Raw genomic sequence first — 21,917 nt, 5'->3', positions numbered from 1 at the left:
TTAAAGTTCTAGAATCAGCCAGACCTGGGCTGAGTCCAAGTTCTCTCTTTCACTGCTCACGGGACCCTCTCTGGGCCTCGGATTCTTCAACTATAAAGTGGGGACAATATTATTTAGCTCAGAGTTGTCTTAGAACTTCAATAAGATTATGCTTGTCAAATAGTTAGCATGGTGTAATCAAATAGTAAGTACTTAATAAAAAGTATTGTTATTATCATTATAATTCTGCATATATGTGATGCTGGAGCCCCCCCAAAAAGTATTGTGCTTAATGAGATAACCTTTCAGTTAGTCTGGATGGAAGAAAAGGTGAGGGTATGAGAGTTTGCCAAATGGAAAAGAAAAAATTGTTCCATGAATGAGATCTTTATTTTTCAAGATAGATCTTTAAACCATGTCAAATGTCAAAGAATCTAATCATCGGAGTGATTTTCCTACTCTTCTTTAATAACGGATCTGGAAATTCAGGATGATTTAACTTTTCCTTTGTTGACAGGAGCAAAATGTGTAGAAAGAGGAACTGGGGGAGAGAACTGTAACTCCCTCAACTCGTTAAGACGCCCCAGTCCTGCTTACGCAGTCTGCTGAACTTGGATGAGAGTTGTATTCTTATAACAGACATCATCGTCCAGATGTAGACACACTATGGTGTTTCCAGTTAGAACACAAAGATCACTTGGAAGTGGAAACTTTCCTGAGTTGACTCCTCTGATGAGGGGCCCTTCCTCTGCAGCAACTTGAGTCTTCATGTAACAAAGTGCTCTCTCCTCCTGTCTCTTTGCAACCTCCATCTCCCCAAAGGGCCTTCAAAAGGAAGCAGTCCGCTCAGTGGCCATGATGCTTTTCCTGCAGGTATGGGAGATAGATTATATGATTTAAAACACAGTCTTGCCCTGACCCAATTTAACCCCTGCAAATAACTTCCTGGAGCCTGTTCAATGTTCCTGATGATTGCTTGCCTCAGAGGCTCCTTCTCTTCCTTCTGAAACTACCCTCTTAGATCTTACTATTTTTTTTTAACCTTGATAGTTTCTGGTCTACCTTTTATTGTTTACATTTTATACATTTTCCAAAACCTCAAAATTTTGCTTTAAATTCTACTCATTTATTTACTTTGTAAGTAAACACACTTTATTTTGTAGCAGTGTGGGAGGAGGAAATATCTGGCTGTCCATTTTTCTTTCTACCTGATGAGTATGTATAGAAGTTAGCACAGACTCTGGAATCAGACTGTCAGAGATCGAATCACGTGTCTACCACTTTCTATGTGACCTTGAGCAAGGTGCTTAACCTCTCTGTGCCTCGGTTCCATCTGTGAAATGGGAATATAATAACAACAATCTCGTGGAGTTGTTGTGAGGATTAAGTTTGTTCCTACATACAACATGCTTAAAACAGTACCTGGTGCAACATAAGAACTATAGACATTTTGTTATTATTTATCCAATGATCTTAGCATCCAGCATTGGAATGCCTCCTGGGAAGAGGAGTGAGTGAGAGTTAATAAATCCTTTCGGGGTAGGTGAGATCTTCAAGATGTGTGTGTTGATAGATGCCAAACTATCACAGATGAGAGTGTCAGCGTTTCATGGGATAGGAACAGGACATCAATTTTGCTCCTTAAGTGAAGTGAGTGAAAGATGAGTAATGAGATGAAGAAAGGGAGAAAGGGAATGGAGAAGTCAGCAAAGTGGAGAGAGGCTGATACTGGGTGATATGAAGGGTTTATGAAATACCTTGGTAGTGTGATAGCCAGAGGACATTTTTTGACTGGTGATATTCTGTTCCATTGACAGTTGTTTTCCTGGTGGTGACAGAGATTTCTCCTCTGGGGCTCCTCTCTCTAGAACTGAGTAAAGTCTACTCTCCTCATAAATGTCTAAGTGGAGCTTTTAGAGACTCAAAGAAATAGTTGGGTTTATTTGTTTGTTTTTCTTTTGTTTTTTTCCCAGCTGGGTCTTTATGGAATAGAACAGAGATACCTACCTAGACAAAAGACCTTCAGAGACAAGAGTTTCCTGGGTTCCTGGGAATTTGCTGAAGTATTGGAGAAGGTTTTGGATGTCTACAGGCTGCACACGTGGGGAAGGCGCCAAGCTAATTTTCTTGAGATTTCAAAAGTCAGAAAGACCCCAGCTGACGGACATCTCCACCACTATTTACTGAGAAGCAGTTATGTGGTAGCCATCGAGAGAGGTCCAAGAATCAAGTCCCACCACTAGTCCTGTGACATGGTTAGTGCAGTGACATGGCTAAGTTCCAGCCTAGCAGAGGGTGAGAGTGGTGCATAGGGAAGTCAAGGGGGACTCTGCTCCCTTCCTTGACCTGCGCCCCCGCACTCTGTGGCCTTGAACTACTCCAAACAACCGAGGCTTCAGACCCTATGCTGGTGGAATTCCATATACGACCACATAAAAGGTATAGATAAATAGATTCATTCAAATAGATTTCATTTAATCCTTCTAACAACCCCAAGAGGCAGATCATACTGCCATTTTGAAGAAGGGGACAGTGAGGCAAAGAGATTCATAGTTATAGGTGCGAGTGAGCTTTAAAGTCTGAAAAGCCAAAATTTTGTTGATTGATGGCTTTGCCATGTTCTATCTGTAGGACCTTGAGCAAAGTTCCTAACTTCTAGGAGTTTCAAATTTCTCTGAACAAAGAGATCTTACAGGATTGTGTGAGGATTACAACAGAGTACGGGTCTCTTGACAAGTACCAATAAAATAGCGGTGTTATTCTTTTGTTATTCTTTTGCAGACAATTTTTCATATACGTAGGCATTAAATACCTAATAATTTAGAGAGGAAAATCAAGTAAAAATATCTTCCTAATCTAGGCCACCATAGTCATGTTAACTCCTGCATCCAGTTTATAATGAATCCTTATACTCCTTGTGTGGAAAAATTTGCTTAATTTATCCGCTTTGCCAAGTTCTTATAAAAACAATAAAAAAAAGGTGAAGAGGCAATCGAAGAAAAAAAACAGAAGAAAAATATCCTTTATGTAGTCTTTTCTGTTGACGTTATATATTTTCTCTCCAACAGAGAGAACTAAAACTTTCAAACTGGGATGGCTCATGTTCAGAAGAAACCAGAGCTGGTTTGGAATTAGCTGGTTCTGAACTGGAAGGGTTAGGCCATCTCAGAATCTTGCATGGGCCAGTACAAGCAGGGTTCTGGTTTATTGTTCTCTTTTTAAATAAATTCCAGGTAATAGGGAAGGAAACTCCTCTGGTATATTCTGGCTTTGGGCCCTTGCCCTGGTCATGTTGGTGGCGCAATGGAGTGAGGGTGTCCGTTGCCCGAATGCATAAACAGAGAATGGGTTGCAATCTGAACTCTTGATTGAGAACTCTTTTGTGCTGCTGCAGGCGAGGGTCTACTTCCTCTTCCTTCCTCTTGAGGCTGAAACAGGGAGGCCCTGAGGGCCTCACACAAGACTGACCTGGATGAAAGGGTCTTTGTGAAGAGAAGGCCGTTTATCAACTGCAAGGCCATTCTGGCGAATGATTTAACTGTAGTCACTGTGCTGCTTACAGCAACTTCACATCCAAATCTACAGTCCCACCTTGGCTAACCAATCTGCAAGCACGTATCTGGTGCACACCTATGCTGACCTGGTATTTTGGGGGCTTTCTCTAGGTTTCCAAGTGTTTAATTTTTATTGCATTTGAGGAACTAGGGAGGAGGGAGGGGGAAAAAAAACACTTAAAAAGGGAGACTTGTTCAGGGAATTTAGCCAATGTTCCAAAGAGCTGTGTTGATGAAATGAAGCAGCTCAAGTGAAAACAAATTGAATTTGGAAAAAAATTTCCTCCACCCAGTGGCAGTTGGAGCTTCCATTCGGAGTTACTTCTAGCTTCCTGGAGCCACGTTTGCTTTGCTGAGCAGACTAAACCATTTAATTTGTCAGCTTTTCCTTGCCCCTGCCAGACCTCACTCAAGGAACCCTTCCAGGGCCATGAGAGCTCACTAAGGCCTTGGCCTGCCTGAGTCACTCCCTGGGGGCCACGTGTCCACAGCAAGAGGTTCTATGTCCTAATTCAAGGCTCCTCAAAGTCAGGGGAGAGCATTTCTGTTCCCATCCACAAAACAGATCAGAAGGGTATGAAATAGCAATAGCTAATATTTCATTGAGTGTTCCTTGTGTGTTGCAAGCACTATACCGAGCTTTATATCCATGAATTCACGAATTCTTCACCATCATGTGATATGGAGAGCTAATTTTCTTCTGACTTTACAGATGAGGTGCTTGAGACTCAGAGACTAAGCAACTTGATCAAGGTTATTCAACAGTGTCAAGGTTCAAAACCAGGTGGTCTGACTTTAAACTTGGCTTGTAACACTCAGCTCTACTTCTCTGAGGACATTGAGTATCAATGCAATTTCCCAGCAGCTCCCTCATACTGGGGTGTGTGCAGGATGGTGAGGACACAGTGAGGCATTAGCACAGGCTTCTGCTCAGAAGGAGCTGAAATTCTAGAGGAGAGGCAAGCATATGTACAAACCACAGGTTGGAGTGACAATGTGGGCAAAGTCTAGAGGTACTAAGAGGGATGAGCAAGTGCCTTTATCTCTGGGTAGGGAAGGGGCCCAGTAAAGGGAGACTTGAGAAAGCAATGCTTGGACAAGCACTGAAGGATAAAACGTTTACCTAAAGTGTTATTGACAGAGAGACAAGCAGGGTCAAAAGCACAGAGATGTGAACCTGAATGGGGTGGCAGATGAGTACAAACAGTCTAGAGTTGCTCCAGTGTCAGTGGAAAGGAACAAGGCAAAGAATGGTAAAGATACCCAATATCTAATTTTCCAGCCTCCTTTGTAGTTAGGTGGAGCAATATTCTGATTTTATTTCTGGCCAAGAGAGAGAACAGTGAGAACCCAGTGGAGGAGGGTGACCCACAAGACCAGAGGAAACAAGGGCTCTGAATTATTGCCTGGGGCAATCACCCCTGTCTCAGCCGACCCACATTAGATGGAGGTATGAATGAGAAACAAACTTTTATTGTCTTATTCTGCTAAAATTTGGGGATTATTTGTTCCAGCACTTAGTCTACCCTGACTAACCCTGAGGGTTAGGGAAAGGAAAACAGCAGCCTAGTCACTGAGAGCCTTGCTCATGGGGACGAAGAGTTTAGGATTTATCTTTGAAGTGATTGGGAGCTATTGGAGAGTTTTAACCAAAGGAAAGGCACGGATCTGAAGTTCAGGAAGCTGTGTGTACAATGAATTGGAGCCAGAGGCAAGATGGTAGGAAGGAAAAGAGGTGTGCATGGCTAGTGGTCTATCTGTGCTCCCACTAGAGTGTGCCTAACTCCTATCATCTTATTTTATCTTTGTACGCTGTGGACATCATAGACAGCAAGGCTTTGTGAAAGAGTAGATCCATACAATGGCATAAATGAATTAATGACTTCATCACTGCCAATTCCTTTATGCCAGTCACTGTGCTTGATGTTGACATGCATCATCTCACTTAAAACTCATGATTACCATCTAATGGGTGAGGAAACAGAGACGTAGACATATCGTGCTACTTTGTCAAGGACCTATAGCCATTAAATTCTAGATCTGAGCCTCGAACCCAGGCATCTCTACTCCAGAGCTCACACTCTTTTCATTACATCCTTCTTACTCAATAATCTTTAGTGGGAGGGAGCTTTCTGGGTTGAGTTTAACAATCCCCCTGATGGAGAATCCCTTGGACTACATGCTGTTTATGTAGCTTCTGCCTCACTTATCATGGGTTCAATGAGATTTAAAACCCTTTGGGTCCTCAGCTATGTTGAGCAAGTTTTCATTTTACAGATGAGGGAAACATAGGCTGCAGAAGTGGGATGGAAAGGGTTACACAGGCCTGCAATCATTCTTTTCCTTTCCTGGGTATGCCCCCAGGGAAGAAATGTGACCTGGTCAGATCCTGTAAATACCCTATTAAGGATTCCAGGGAAAACTACTGATGGTATTTATTAGGGACAGAGTCTTTATCTTTGGGATACTTTTAGCAGCATGTACCTTATCACTCTAGGATTACTTATGGTAAATAAACCTGGAGTCTAACGAGCTACGAGGCATGGCTCCCTGAAAAATGTCACGTAAGCTATATAATTAACTGGATTATAAAATGGAGACGTTTCATGACCAAGAGAGCTGGCTTTCGTGCAAGTGATGTGCTTGTATATATTTTTAGAGACCTATATGTGAAATCTGGATCAGGGCAAATCCTAATGTGGCAAGAAAGGGCCTGGAAAGTGGCATTGGCAGCTCTGGCCTCTCCCTGTTGTCCCTGTCCCTTGTGATGACTCGTAGCTTTGAAATTATTCATACAGCTTCATACTTGGTAAGGTATTTGTTTCTTGTGGGTCTATTTGAAAATCCAACCCTTGTGTTATTTCCCAAATATACTGCCTTATCGAAGATCACACAGTTTGGCAACAATGGAAGATCCAATCTCAGATCTCTTGTCTCCTGTATCCCAAACCAGTTTATGTTGAGGTTTCCTCTTTTCCTATTTCTTCCTCATCTTCTACATCTTCCTTCATGGTTTAGAACGATGATGATACTGACAATGACGATGACAACAGTGATAGCAGCAGCAACTACCTTTTATTAAATACCTACCATGTATCAGACATAAAGCTATATAAAAACAGTGTGAACAACTCACTGTTTGTAAAATAGGAAAAACTCACTATTCATGCAAGACAAATATGTGCAGAGCTTTCATTAGGTTGAATCTTATGAGACTTCCAATATTTAACCTACCAAATAGCAATTTCATATGGCTTAACTTCGTACTATATGTCACATAATCCAAATTAGGTGACCAAGGAAGGCCTCTCTGAAGAGCTTTGATCTGAATGACAAGAGGGGACCTGGAATATAAAAATCAGAAGGGAGACTATCCCATGAAAAGGGAAACTTCTACTGTAAGGGCTTTTAAGATGGAACCAGCTTGGGAATTGGAGAAATCAAAAGTACTGCAGGGGCCGGCCCAGTGGTTTAGCGGTTAAGTGCACATGCTCCGCTACTGGCAGCCTGGGTTCGGATCCCGGGTGCTCACCAACGCACTGCTTGTCCGGCCATGCTGAGGCTGCGTCCCACATACAGCAACCAGAAGGATGTGCAACTATGACATACAACTATCTACTGGGACTTTGGGGAGAAAAAGGGAAAAAAAGGAGGAGGATTGGAAATAGATGTTAGCTCAGGGCCAGTCTTCCTCAGCAAAAAGAGGAGGATTGGCATGGATGTTAGCTCAGGGCTGATCTTCCTCACAAAAAAAAAAAAAGTACTGCAATGGCTGGATCAGAGTGGATTAGACAAAGAGTGACGAGAGTCAAGCTTGGACAGGCAGGCAAGAACAAAACCACTGGGCTTTGTAGGCAGGACTAAAGAGTTTGAGTTTTATCCTAAGAAGGATTTTGACTGGAGGTAGGAGAGAGGAAAATGAGATGTGATTTACGTTTTTAAAGAGTTCCTCTAGCTGTCAAGTGAGAATGGATTAAAGGGTGTAAAAGTGATGACAGGGAGACCATGTAGAATGCTACTGTACGGGCCAGGTAAGAGCTAACGGTGGCCTAGACTAGAGTGATAGCAGTGGGGATGGAGATAACTCATTAGATGAGGGATTTATTTTGGTTGCTTCTGATAGGCAGATGTTTCCCATGCTTTCAATAGCCACATCATGAAAGCTCTTGTTGACGTTTCAGAGAATATTTGCTAACAACCTCTCAGCTTAGAGAATGCTGTGGAAACAGACAAAGGTTGTACTCACTTACTCTGATATATGACTTATGAGTAAGATATTGCAAGTTAATTCTCTCTTTTGTCTCCAAGAAGGATTTGCTTTGTGTAGGTGGGAGCACTTGACAGGAGGCACTAATACCCAAGGAGCCTGTCTTTGGTATAGGGGAAGCTGGAGACTGGAGCTCTTCTCCAGAAAATGAGACTGCTTCCAAGTCCAGAGATAATTAGACAAAAGTCTCACAGCTGCAGTGAGCAGAAGAGAAGGGCTATGATGGGCAGATTCTTGGCATAGCTGTTCAGGATACACAAGGGCTTGTCCAATGACCAGGAGAGTAGAAGCCACTGAGGAAAAGTGGCTGGGGATTAATTGAATGATGAGGAGGAGCATGAGGAGGAGAGGAAAGGGAGATTGGAGTCTGGGACAGTGCCCGGGCTGCCTTTGTAGGCAAGTTCCTTAACAATGCGTTCTGGGGAAAGTCAGGGCTGATTGAAGCTTCATTCAGATTCTTTGAATGTGCCTTAAGGAGGCAGACTAAGGAATGATCTGATGAAATGCAACAGGAAGCAAAACTTGGCAAGAGCACAGTGGCAAATGAGCTGAGAATATGGGGGGTTATCCTGCCAAGACCCCCTTCCCCCTAGGACCACCGTCAGCGTATCCGGAGAAATCAATCAATTGGACGGGACTGGATGGCTCCCACAGAATAGCAGTGGGGGACCCCTGTGAGAGCTGGGGGTCTTCCATTTACAAACAGGATTTGAGTCTCAACAGAACATTAAGACGGGTCAGTGAAGGCATAGGGGAACCGCTCAACATCTCTTAATATCCTGTGGGTGACTCAGCGGTGCCAAATGCTATGCCCACTCCTGGACTCTGCCCAGGGAATTACAGCCCTGCCTCCCACTTGGTGTGAAGGCCCTGGAGCAGGGAACGTGACATGATTTCAATGTCCCATCGCGCTGGGGAAATTTGGAAGAACCTTGCAGAGAGTTCACAAAATTCATCAAGTCCGCAGAACTTTCCCTGCCCTTGCTCTTGAGCAGCCTGCATTTCCCAACACTGCCTCTTTCCTTTCTTGACTACTCATAATACTCTTCTCTGAATGTCTAGCTTGATGTATTCCTGCCTCCATTCAGGCAGTCAGATCTCCATGAACATCTTCCTATGGGCCACTCACAGGTCATCTGACAAGTTCATGGAGATTAAAAGTTGGAAAGAACTTTGTAGAGATAGACCCCTTTTATATATATATTAAACTCCTTTCTGCTCCTCTCAATTTTATAAGCAAATTTAAAAAATATATAAAAACCTCTTTACAATATCTAAAGTGCTTTATCCAATATATCTCTGTATCTCACTCTAGTTTTATTAAGTAGCTATCATTATCCCCAACTGACTGGTGAGGAAACAGGATCAGAGAGGGAGACATCTGCCCAAAGTCACACAGTAAATGTCATGAAAGAGAAAGGCCTGAAACTCAAGACTTCTAGTTTCCATGTAGCTCACTCACCCCTATACAATGCTGTCTTTATCATCTTCTTTTCTTATTCTGCCATGTAAATGGGTAAATTAGAACAAAATAATGTTCCCTGTTCTCATGTCCACCCAAATATGGCCTCTAGTCTGCTTTCCTTTAGCTCAGCTGAGACAAACTCTCATCTGGAAAAAATTTGTTTCTTAACATTTCCAGTCTCATCGACTGCCCTCTCCAACCTCAACCTTTTTAATCCAACAACCCTCTCCCACCCCGACTACTCATAATGATTTAAAAAAACCCAAAACACAAAACTGTTATTTCACCCTACTGTCTGTTCTTTTGCTAAAGCTCTTTTCTCTGTGCCAGTTGCCGTCCCCAACCTCTGACTGGAAAACTTCTGCTCATCCTTCAAGCCTCACTGTTCTACCCTTGACTTCCAACTGGGTTGAATGGGTTGTCTCTGCTCCCATGGCCCCTCCTATGTTTTCCCCATCACAGCACTTATCAGACTATTTTAATTGCCTGTTCGCATGCCTTGCTTATTCCTGTGGTCCAGAAGCCCCTTGGCGGCAGGGACTTCCTATCTTTAGCATTTAGCACACACCTTGACCCATAATAGTAGGTGCTCAGGAAATATTTCTTGCCCTGATCAGAAATCACAAACTACGTGGAGATAGTTACATTTCCAGGCAATTAGTTTCTAATAATTAAATAACCATTTTCTTGCTTCCAGAAACAATTTCATTGGCATTTTCTTATAATTTTACATAGAATAAAATATACAACTCTGAAGTATTCAGTTAGATGAGTTTTGACTTTTGTATATACTTAGGTAACTACCACCTCAAACAAGTCATAGACTATTTCCACCTGTTCTCTTTCTTGTTTCCAGCCCACGAGAAGAGTCTTCTAAATACCTTGGCCAAGCCTAAGAATTCCAGTTTTAAATCAGTATCTGAATACGAGCTGTCCTCTACAAGTACAAACCTTGGCCTGAGGGACCATGATGGCGGCAGCCAATTGGCAGGGTCATGGTAAATGATGCAATACATGGCATCGCTCTCCTGAGCAGAAATGGCACTGTTGGTGATGTATAGTGAGCTGAAGAACATTTTGTATCCCTCTCAATTCATGGTCAATGGTCAGTGCAGAAACCTCCCTTCTCCTGGCCCAAGCAGAGAAGTCCCAAGGAATCCAAATCAGACAGGGACAGATAATTGAGCCCAGGGTCTTAAATCATCCTTAGGCTTGCAGCCTGGTTTTCATTTGGTCCTGGAGGATGTCTTTTCCTTCCATGGATTGTGAGCCAATGTTTCTTTTCCTGCTGATTTATGACCTCCTATAAATTAACAGAGCCCTTTCAACTGGGAACTTCACATCCCCAAGGCATGAATCTTCCATACGTAATTCCTCCCTGAGGAAGCCAGAGTTAGCTCTCAATTACATACAGTGATGGAGACACATGGTGGCTGAAACGATACAAATGCTGCTTATACTCAAGTTGGAACTGTCACAGAAAGTCATAGGAAAAGAAGGGTCGGATTTGTGTCCCAGAAGCATAAAATTTCTGCCTGCTCAAGGCAGAGGAAGGGGTCATATCATGACTTTAGTTACATTAAATATTGGTTTATTGAACACCTCCCATGAGATGACAGACACAGAGACATAGGAACACGTTCTCTCCTCTGAAAGCATTCTCAGCTAGTAGTGAAGACAGACACATCTAGAACTATACTACAAGCTAATATTTTCCACTTGTTTGAAGATTATTTTTACCAATACTTTAGTGGCTTGGGTATCCAAAGTCATATTGATATGTAAAAAAAGGCACTTAAAATCACAAGTTTTATTAAGTCTGGTATTGGATTTCTTTGATTCACCTCTTCTTTTCTTCAGACATTCACCAAGTATTGCTAGGTGCCAAATACTGTGCCAGGGACCAGGATTAAAGTCATGAGGAAGAGGTGGTCCTTGCCCTCGGTGGGTTCACTGCTGTGGCGGCTGAGGATCTGTGGGCTGTGCTCCCACCAGTTGTATATCAGGTGGACATAAGGGTGGAGTAACACAGAGATTCAAAGATTGAGGTAGAATATTTACTTATGGGTTGTATCTCTCCTGAGCTGATTTTTTTTTCCTTACTGAGAAAGGAAAAAATGGGTTATGGTAGAAAAAGTTCAGAACTAGGAGTCAGACAGCCTAGTGTCTACTCCCAGATACTTTTCCCATTAGCTGGTGATTTTATAAAAGTCTTTTAAACTCTTAGCCCCAATTTGCTCATATGTACAATGGGGGCAGTTCTTACCCCAGAAGTTGAAAGTTATGTGTGTGCGTGTGTGTGTGTGTGTGTGTGTTTGATAAGAATCATCCACTGTACAATTCATTCTTCCATGCATTCACCCTCATTCATTCATTCCTCTAGATAAACGCTTATCCTATATGTTTTTAGTAGCTGCTGTAACATATTTCCACAAATGTGGTGACTTAAAACAACAGAAATTTATTCTCCCACAGTTCTAGGGGCCAGAAGAGCAAAATTGTGTCACTGGGCTGAAATCAAGGTGTCAGCAGGGCCGTGTAAAGGCTCTAGGGGAGAACCTATTCCTTTCCTCTTCTAAATTCTGGTGGCTGCGGGCATTCCTTCTCTTGTGGTCACATCACTCTAGTCGATACCTCAGCAGTCACACTGCCTTCCCTTCTTCCATCTGTAATCTCCTCTGCCTCCCTCTTATAAGGACCCACCCAAATTGATTGCATGCATTGATTGTAAATGTGATTGCATCTAGAGCCCACCCAAATAATCCAGGGTAATTTCTCATCTCAAGATCCTTAACTTAATCATGTCTGCAAAATCCTATTTTTGCCACATAAGGTAACATTCACGGGTTCCCGTGAATGACTACTGACTCTGTGAATTCCTAGCTGTGATCTTGAGTAACTACTTCCACTATTATAATACGTATCGCATGAGGTTACACATATAAATTGTTTAGCACAGTTAGTTCAGGGTATTAGGTAAATGCTCAACAGATGCCAGAAAGGATCAATATTAGGCATTCACGTTCTGGAGTTGGAAGACTTTGTCTCTTTCATTGGAGAACTCAAGATCTGGGTGAAAAATGTGAAATAAAACAGTTTCAAGGAGGTTCAGTAACTGCTGTTAGCAAGGGAAGGTCAGGGCTGTGGGAACCCAGAACTGGGCCATCTACCCTGCAGAATAGCAATGGGATGGTGACTGGGGTGAAGTTTAGTGGATTAGAAGTAGTTAATCCAGAAGGAAAAGAGAGTCCAGGTGGAGCAGCATGTACAAATAAAAGGCATGACAGAAGGTGAGGTTTACTGGGGAGAAATACATAATCTGGGCAGCATAGGAGAGATGCCAGGGGCTGGTTCATGTGGGGCCAGTAGTGCCAGGCAGGGTTGGCTCCTTGCGCATGCAGCCTGTGCAGTGGCACACACCCTGTAGTCAGAAAGGCCTTGTGCTTTGCTTAATGCTTGTTATTGCTGTCTTGACAATATTAATAATTTTTCAGCAAGGAGTTCTATATTTTCATTTTGCACTGAGCCCTGCAAATTCCGAAGCCTGTCCTGGTGCCAAGAAAAGGAGTTTAGGCTTTTCCTTAAGGATGAGAGCTGTTGTAAGAATTGAGGTTGGAGGGTGCTGAAAGTCTGGCCTAAGTCAGACAGAGCAGTTATAGGAAGGAGGCAGCATTGGATTTGATATATTTCATGGGTAGGAGCAGTGGTAATTGGATGCTGAATATAAAGAGGAGAGAGATTAGGACAATCTTCATTTTTTTAGTCCAAATGACAGAGTTAAGCAGGGCCAGGTAGAGAAACCAGGTAGAGAGTGATGAAGTTCTGTAAAAAATAATGCCCTTTAGTTGTAAGGAATTAAAAATTCTCCATCTCCTCCTCCTCATCTCCCTTCTCCTTGTCCTTCTCCCTCGCCTCTCCCTCCTCTTTCTCTTTCTTTTCCTCCTTTCTTTCATGGAGCTGGGAAAATCCATATAACCCAATAGGAAAAAGTGAGACAGATTTCAGACTTTCCAGAAAGTGTCTTTTCCTGTCTGTCCCCCAAACAGCTTTCAAGGTGCTAAGCGCTTTCCTACCTAATGGTCTTTTTCCTGTCAACCTGATCCCTCTTTCTGGAAGGCTTTGGTCTAACTACCCTTGCCTCCCACCCCACATCCATGCCTTCACACATGCACCACACACAGGTAGACATGTAGCACACTCACATCTTCCTCATTCTTCAGCTGTGTAATTGACATGTCCTCAGGAACGTCTTCACTATTTTTAAGATTTGCCTCCCAACCCCACTACCATGGATACACACACACACCCACTCACACACACACAGTTCATTCTCTGTTATATACTTCTCTGATTTCCTGTCTTCTCCATTTTTTCAGCACTATCACAACTACAATAAAATATTTTAATGATTATTTGCATCATGTCTTTCTCTCCCATTAATCTATAAGCACCAAGAGACAAAAACCACGATTACATTGCTCACTCTGACATCTCTTGAACTTGTCACACAGCCTGGAAAAGAATAAGTGATATATAAATAGTTTCCAAATGAAGTAATATAAATGAATGAATGAATGATGAATGAATGCAGTAGATTATAATGATGACATAAGGAGCCACTTCCAAGCACACAGAAGGCATAAGGCAAAACTTTGGGAGGGCTGTGCACCCAAACCCTGTAAAATGGGTCTCCAGTTAGAAAGATCTACTACGAGCAGCTTTAATAGTGTGATATTAGACTACTCGATCACAATGAGAATTGCTTATTGGTCAGCATTTTAGAGTTTACAAACTCCTTGGATTATCTCCTGTGATCCACACAGCAATGCTGAATCAGAGGAATTATTGTTCCCAATTGTAAATGAGAAAAAGGGGCCTTGGGGAGACGGTGCCCCAGAGATGAAGTGGCAGGATTAATATTCGAATCCTGGTGTATTTTACTCTGAAACCTGTACTTTCTTCTCCACACCATGGTGCCTCTAAAGCCAATAGACATTGAGCGAGCACGGACGCTGTGTCAGGCCCTGTGCTATGTGCTCGGGCGCAGAGAGAAATGTGACTCTTTGCAGTGAGAGTCAAATGGACAAGTAGACAGGAAGGCCGATTCCCAGTGTGAAAGGTGCTCAAAGGAGGGGACAACTGAGTCAGCTCTGGGATGGCTTAGCGTCTGGGACCAGGACACAGAGTCAGGCAGGGGCAGTGCCTTCCTGAGAGACAGGGCTAATCCCTGGCGAGCCGGGATGGCGGAGTACTTGGAGAATGATCTCAGAGGCAGACAGGGAGGGCCCTGGCCTTGCTCACTTTGCTGCTGACAGTCACAGCTCCTGGGCTGCCCACGAACAGCGGGGGATGGCGGGAGCTGCCCTCAACCTCAATCCTTCCATGGCCTTTTGCTTTCCTTCCAGTCCTCTCTCTCCTTTTCTAACATTTTCTCTTCCTGGACATCCATCTCAGGCCTCATTCTTTGTCCTCAGTTTTGATTAAAGAAATAGCACACAAGGATTTACAGTGATGTTCCCGTAGAGGAGCAGAGAAGGGAACTGTGTGTGTTAAGAAGAGGTTTTGGGCTGGCCCCGTGGCTTAGCGGTTAAGTGCGCGCGCTCGCTACTGGCAGCCCGGGGTTTGGATCCCGGGCGCGCACCGGTGCACCGCTTCTCTGGCCATGCTGAGGCTGTGTCCCACATGCAGCAACTAGAAGGATGTGCAACTATGACGTACAACTATCTACTGGGGCTTTGGGGAAAAAAAAAAAAGGAGGAGGATTGGCAATAGATGTTAGCTCAGAGCCAGTCTTCCTCAGCAAAAAGAGGAGGATTGGCATGGATGTTAGCTCAGGGCTGATCTTCCTCAAAAAAAAAAAAAAAAAAAGAGAGGAAAAAAAAAAAAAAAAGAAGAGGTTTTGTTGTATGGAGAAGTCACACTGACCCTAAGAAGTACAGCCTAATTGTGGGACGCCATTCAGTGTGGTTGTTCCTGTCTGTACGTGTGAGGGTAGTGTCTGCAGTGCAGTGATGAGGTATGTCACAGTGAAAGCTGACTTCTTCACTCACTTTGGAGCAGGGAAAGGAGCATGTCCTGGGAGAGGGGCATAATTTGGTGTATTTCCCCATTCTACCATTTAAGTAAGATCACGGCAAATTGCTTCATCACCATGAGGCTCGGTTTCCTCCTCTATTAAATGAGGACAACAATAGTACCTACTCTATGAAATGATTGTGAGAATGAAACTGAGAACATATGGAAAGTGCTTGGCCCAACATCTGTTATGTGACTGCTTTTTGCTGAAGGGGAGCTGTTCGCATAATCTTTCATTCAACACGCATTTATCCTCATCTTCTGGATACCAGATAGAGAATGTACAAATAAGTCACAGACCTTGCTCTCAGGACTGGTTTAGGAGTGGAGATAGATACAGGAAAACAGTCTTGGATGAATTAGAAGTACTAATTGAGATAGAGAAATGATAAAGATCTTTGGGACTACAGAAGAGCATAAGACTAACTGTTTCTGAATTGTGGGGTAGAGGGAGTCAGAGAATCCTTCACAGAGGGAGTAACGAGTTGAAGTCTTCTGCTAGAGACATTCAAGGGGAGGACCCTCCTTCCTGAGGCTACAGAGATATCCCATGACTCGGTCAATATGGGGGCTTCCTTGCCGTGGTCCTTTGTCAACCTGATGTAAAGGCATTTTGGAAACTTTCGTTTGGGTTGGGAAGAGAACTTGTGATATCTTGGGTTACTGATATGAAATGAAGCAGCCAGAGCATCTAAGAGCATGAACTTTGGAGTCTGAGATCTAAATTCAAATCTGAAGTTCACTGCTTTATTTACTAGTTGTACCATCTCAGGCAAGTGACCTGACATCGCTAGGTATCACTTTCATCATCTGCAAAATAATAGTACTAGATACCAACTTCATAGGACTTGAACAAGGATACAGGCACAATACTTAGTCCAGCAGCTGGTACCCAGTGAATGATCATTGTGTGTATATGTGTGTGTGTGTGCACACGTGAGAGAGAGTGTGCATACAAGTTAGCATTTGAGTGCCTACTTTCTATGGTAGAAACTATGCTAATTATTATGCATGCATGTTCATGTGAAATGGGTTCTACTGAGCTCATTTTATAGATGAGAAAAATAAAGGTTCAGAGAGGTTAAGTAATTTGTGTTAGGTCACATGGCTAGAAAATGGCAGAGCCAGGATTTGAGATTTGGACCAGGTTGCTTGATGTGAAAGCACCTATGTATTAGTTGTCCTTCTGACACCCACTCAAATGCAAGTTGCCCCTCTTGGCCTTGAGCCACTCCCTGTGGCTAAGTTTCCAGTTAACATGCAGCCCAATCAGAATTAGACTTTTTGAAACATAAAGTCCCCAAAATAGCAAGTCGGTCTCTTAGGAGAAGCGGGGCCCCACCCAAAGCTTGCTTCAGAGCCTTGGAGGAAGGAAAAAGAAGGGAGGAGAGATGGTTTTACTCAAAAGGGTGACGCACGTTTTCCAGGGGCTGCCTTCAGAGATGGGATAGAGATTCTGAGCATATTGGTTTTAAACTTTTCATTCAATTTTTCATTCTTGCTTCAGGCCTGGGTGAGGTTGGACGGTTGGGTCTTGAACAAAAGTGGAAAAAAAGAAAAGGCTTTAAACTGCAGGTCTAAGGAAACCATTTCCTGTGCCTGTTTCACATGATGCTGCCTGCACACATAAAGCAAACGAGCTTCTCCTGCACTGTTATCTCTGGAAAGGGGGAGCTTGTATTGGAAAGCTGTAGGAGGTGAGAGAGAAGTTTGGGAAAAGATGAACTTTAGCTTTGAAAAGATGGGATTTGCTTTGCCCAATGAGTACCTTGAAATCTTTTACTTGATTGTTACCATTTGAGCAGTGCTGCGAGCTATGGCTTGTGCTAGGCACTGGAGGGGATCCTACAGTAGCGGAAGAGGTATAGTTTTTAAGTGATGTGATAGTGGAGTTTGTCCAAAGTACAGAACTAGCACAGAGAAGGGGCATGATGAATGAACTCTAGGTCAATTTTCTCCTCTTTTAAGTCTTATTTTAAACACAGGGAAAAATACATATCTTTTGAAATGATCATCTTTCACTGAAGGAGGCTGAGTAAATATGAAGATTCATAGCAAGGAGAAGGAGTGATCCAGGGTATCTGATTCTTAAGAACCATGTTGGCAAGTTCAGGCTTCATTCTTGTCTTCTCTCATCACAAGTGCAGCTTCCATACCTCCCTCACATACACATTCTGGCTTTTCTCTAGTTGGAAGCAGAGCAATGGGAATTTTAAGGGCATTGAGGTTCATTCTTAACATGAGGTCTATTGAACATTCAAAGAAGAAACTTTGGTTTAAAGATTGGAAAATCCTTCCTTTAAATCTCCTGAAAATGATAGAAGGAAAAAGAAAGAAAAACAGAAAGAAAAATAAAATCTACTCTATCTTCAGTGAAAGTGGAAATAGTTACAACTCCAAACCACAGATTTTGATATATTCCTATGCAGTACTGTGAAATCTGGTCCATGGCAAGGGAGGGGATACTGAGAATGTAAGTGTGACTCCCTGGACCTGGAACTGGGTGCAGATTTTCCTAGAAGTGTCACAATTCTAAAAAAACTTTTCAGTGATCCTTTGATTAAAGCGGGAGAACCTAAGATTGCGGATGACCCTGGAAGAGGAGAGAGATAACGCTGCAGGAAGAGACAGGCCCTATATAACAGCATTAGTAATTGTTTATGATTTAGCTCACCAGCTCCTCCTTCCTCACCTAGATTTGTCACTCCATTTCTGAGAAAGAGAAATTGAAGGATGGAATGAAAATCTGTGATTACCAGATCATGAACCAGAAAGCCTGTGACATTCAGAGTTTGCAGGGGAACCAACCTGATCTCTAAAATACTCAAAAGGAAAATTACAGGCCAATATTGCTGATGAACATAGATGCTAAATCCTCAAAAAAATATTAGCAAATCCAATACAACAATACGATAAAAGAAGCACATCCCATGACCAAGTGGGATTTATTTTGAGGCTGTAGGAATGGTTCACCATCTGCAAATCAATCAATGTGATACACCACACTAAAAAAAATGAAGAATGAAAATCACATGATCATCTCAATAGATGCAAAGAAATCATTTGACAAGATTCAACATCCATTTATGATAATATCTCTCAATAAAATGGGTATAGAAAGAAAGTACCTCAACATAATAAATGCCATATATGACAAGCCCACAGCCAATAAGATGCTCATCAGTGAAACAGTGAAAACAATTCCTCTAAGAACAGGAACCAGACAAGGATGCCCACTCTTGTCACTCTTCTTCAGCATAGTATTGGAAGTCCTAGCTGGAGCAATTAGTCCAGAAAAAGAAATAAAATTATCCAAATTGGAAAGGAATAAGTAAAACTGTCACCATTTGTGAATGACATGATTATATATACAGAAAACCCTAAAGAATTCACTAAAACATATTACAAATAATTAACGAATACAGTAAAGTTGCAGGGTACAAAATCAACATACAAAAATGAGTCGCATATCTATACACTAACAACAAATTAGCAGAAAAAGAAATAGAAAAATAATCCCATTTACCATCACAACAAAAAGAATAAAATACCTAGACATAAATTGAACCAAGGAGGTGAAATACTTATACACTGAAAACTATAAGATACTATTGAAAGAAATTGAAGAAGACATAAAGAAATGAAAAGATAGTCTATGCTCATGGATTAGAAGAATTAACATAGTTAAAATGTCCATATTACTTAAAGCAATCTACAGATTCGAGGCAGTCTCAATCAGAATCCCAACGACATTTTTTCACAGAAATAGAACAAGAATCCTAAAATTTATGTAGAACCATAAAAGACCCCAAATGGCCAAAGCAATCCTAAGAAAAGAGAACAAGCTGGAGGTATCACACTCCCTGAATTCAAAATATACTACAAAGCCATATTAATCAAAACAGCACGGTACTGGCACAAAAACAGATCCACAGATCAATGGAACAGAATGAAGAGCCCAGAAATAAACCCACACATCTATGGACAGCTAATTTTTGACAAAGGAGTCAAAAACATACAATGGAGAAAAGAAAATCTCTTCAATTAATAGTGTTGGAAAAACTGGACAGCCACATGCAAAAGAATGAAAGTAGACCATTATCTTATGGCATACACAAAAAATAACTCAAAATGGATCAAAGACTTGAATGTAAGACCTGAAACCATAAAACTCTTAGAAGAAAACATAGGCAGTACACTCTTTGACATCAGTCTGAGCAATATCTATGAATATCATATCTCCTCAGGCACGGGAAACAAAAGAAAAAATAAACAAATGAGACTACATCAAAATAAAAAGCATCTGCACGGCAAAGGAAGCCATCAACAAAATGAAAAGACAACTCACCAACTGGGAGAAAATATTTTCAAATCATATATCCAATAAGGGGATAATATCCAAAATATATAAAGAACTCTTACAACTCAACAACAAAAAAACAAACAACCCAATCAAACAATGGGCAGAAGATATGAACATTTTTCTAAAGAAGACATACAGATGGCCAACAGGCACATAAAAAGATGTTCAACATCACTAATTATTAGGGAAATGCAAATCAAAACTACAGTGAGATCACCTTACATCCATCAGAATGGCTATTATAAAAAGACAAGAAAGAACAACTGTTGGAGAGAAAGCGGAGAAAAAGGAACACTCATAAACTACTGGTGGGAATATAAATTGGTGCAGCCACTATAAAGAACAGTATGGAGATTACTCAAAAAAATGAAAATAGAACTACTATATGATCCAGCTATTCCACGTCTAGATATTTAATCAAAGAACATGAAAACACTAATTTGAAAAGATATATGCACCCCTATGTTCACTGCAGCATTATTCACAATAGCCAAGACTTGGAAGTAATTTAAGTGCCCATCAATGGATGAACAGGTAAAGACGACGTGGCATATAATATACAATGGGATACCACTGAGCCATTAAAAAGTACGACATCATGCCATTTGTGACAACATGGATGGATCTTGAGGGTGTTATGCTAAGCGAAATAAGTCAGATGGAGAAAGACAATCACTGTATGACTTCATATGTGGAAGAAAAACAAACAAACAAACGCATAGATATGGAGAACAGATCGGTGGTTACCAGAGGGGAAGGGGTTGGGGGAGGGCGAAAGGGGTAAAGGGGCATATGTGCACAATGACAGATAAAAACTAGCCTTCTGGTAGTGAACACAATGCAGTCTATACAAAAGTTGAAATATAATGATGTACACCTGAAATTTATATAAGGCTATAAACCAATGTAACCTTCATAAAAAAAGAGTTCAAGTAAATAATCTTCCAGTTCCCAATAGTTTCAAGGAAATTAGTTACCTTGATATTTCCCTCGCATTAAAAATAATGAGCTATAAGCTGGAAAGCAAGAATTCTAGTAAAAATTATATCATTACAGAAGGTGAGAAGAGCTCAAGAAATAACCAAAGAAAAAACTTACAGTATCACTGAGATGAAAGCCACATGAAAGTCACAAAAGCAGAATAAACTCAACCGAAAATATAGTCAAGGATAAGGTTGTGCTTGAAAAAAATCACATAAGAAAATATTTTATAAAATAAAGATGATTTAATAGAAAGAAACATCACTGTATCCTCTGCCAAGAAATTTTTATACAGAAAGATGAGCACAGATCCTAGTAAATTTATTATATTCCACTACCACTACTACTACTACTACTAATGATAAAAATAATATAGAAGGAAAAATTTTAGGCTTGCCTTTTGCTTTTCCACAGAAACATGTAATGTGAGAAGACAGTTAAATAGTGTCCATAAAGTGTAGAGGGAAGGAAAGTGGACTCATTCATTTTATATCCAGCTATAGTGTGTCCTTCGAATATTAAGCTAACAGATACACTTCCTCAAATCTACAGAAATTCAACCTACAGCATGCAAAAAACTCCCTTGGAATGAAAAGGACAGACACTAGATGAAGAAATGTGCCCAATGAAGAGACAAAATAAAACACTTAGGAGTGGAAAACTCACATTAAAAACAATTAGTGGTGAACATTAAATGCATTTAAATAAGTAACTAATATTAATGTGTCTGAGTGTTACTATTATCTAGTAGAAAAATATTATAGAACTTGACAATGAAAAATAGTATTTAAAATCAGAGAATGGAGAAAGCAAGGATTCATCAGATACTATTTAGGGTGGAAGCATATAATTTTTAAAAATGTCTTCAATCTCAATGTTTTAAATAATATTTTTTCCTCTTTAACTTTAGAGGGAATTTTAATATGTGGTATCTATTTTTGTAAAGAAACTTTTATTTGAAGTTCAGTAACTCTTTTAGTTTCAGATTGAGTTCTATTTTCTATTAAAATCAAGAAAAATGAAAAGAAGCCTTTATATTTCAAATGTGCTACATTGGATGACTGTAATTTCAGTGAGAGGTGACATCTGGTTAATGACTGGTTTCAAAAATATGTTTATCTTTGACTGTTTTTCTTAATCAAAGAAGACATGCTAATGAAACAGTAGAATAGTGATCAAGTAGAATTAGGTTGAAATGAAAATGAAGATGGAGAAAGAATAAAGAAGAAAGAG

At 41.2% G+C, this 21,917-nt stretch overlaps 1 long non-coding RNA gene across 1 annotated transcript in view; it reads right to left on the bottom strand.

Moving 5' to 3' along the window:
- Window positions 1–233: 233 nt before the first annotated feature.
- LOC147913222 (uncharacterized) overlaps window positions 234–21,917 on the bottom strand; it is a 426,551-nt gene continuing 404,867 nt past the window's right edge. The window contains exon 4 of the long non-coding RNA XR_015548942.1: window positions 234–846. This is a non-coding gene — a long non-coding RNA (uncharacterized LOC147913222). The remainder of the gene's footprint in view (window positions 847–21,917) is intronic.

This window comes from Ceratotherium simum, chromosome 29, assembly GCF_057802395.1.
Source record: "Ceratotherium simum simum isolate JZ-2026a chromosome 29, ASM5780239v1, whole genome shotgun sequence".
Classification (NCBI taxonomy): domain Eukaryota; kingdom Metazoa; phylum Chordata; class Mammalia; order Perissodactyla; family Rhinocerotidae; genus Ceratotherium; species Ceratotherium simum.
This window is presented reverse-complemented; position numbering and strand designations above follow the sequence as displayed.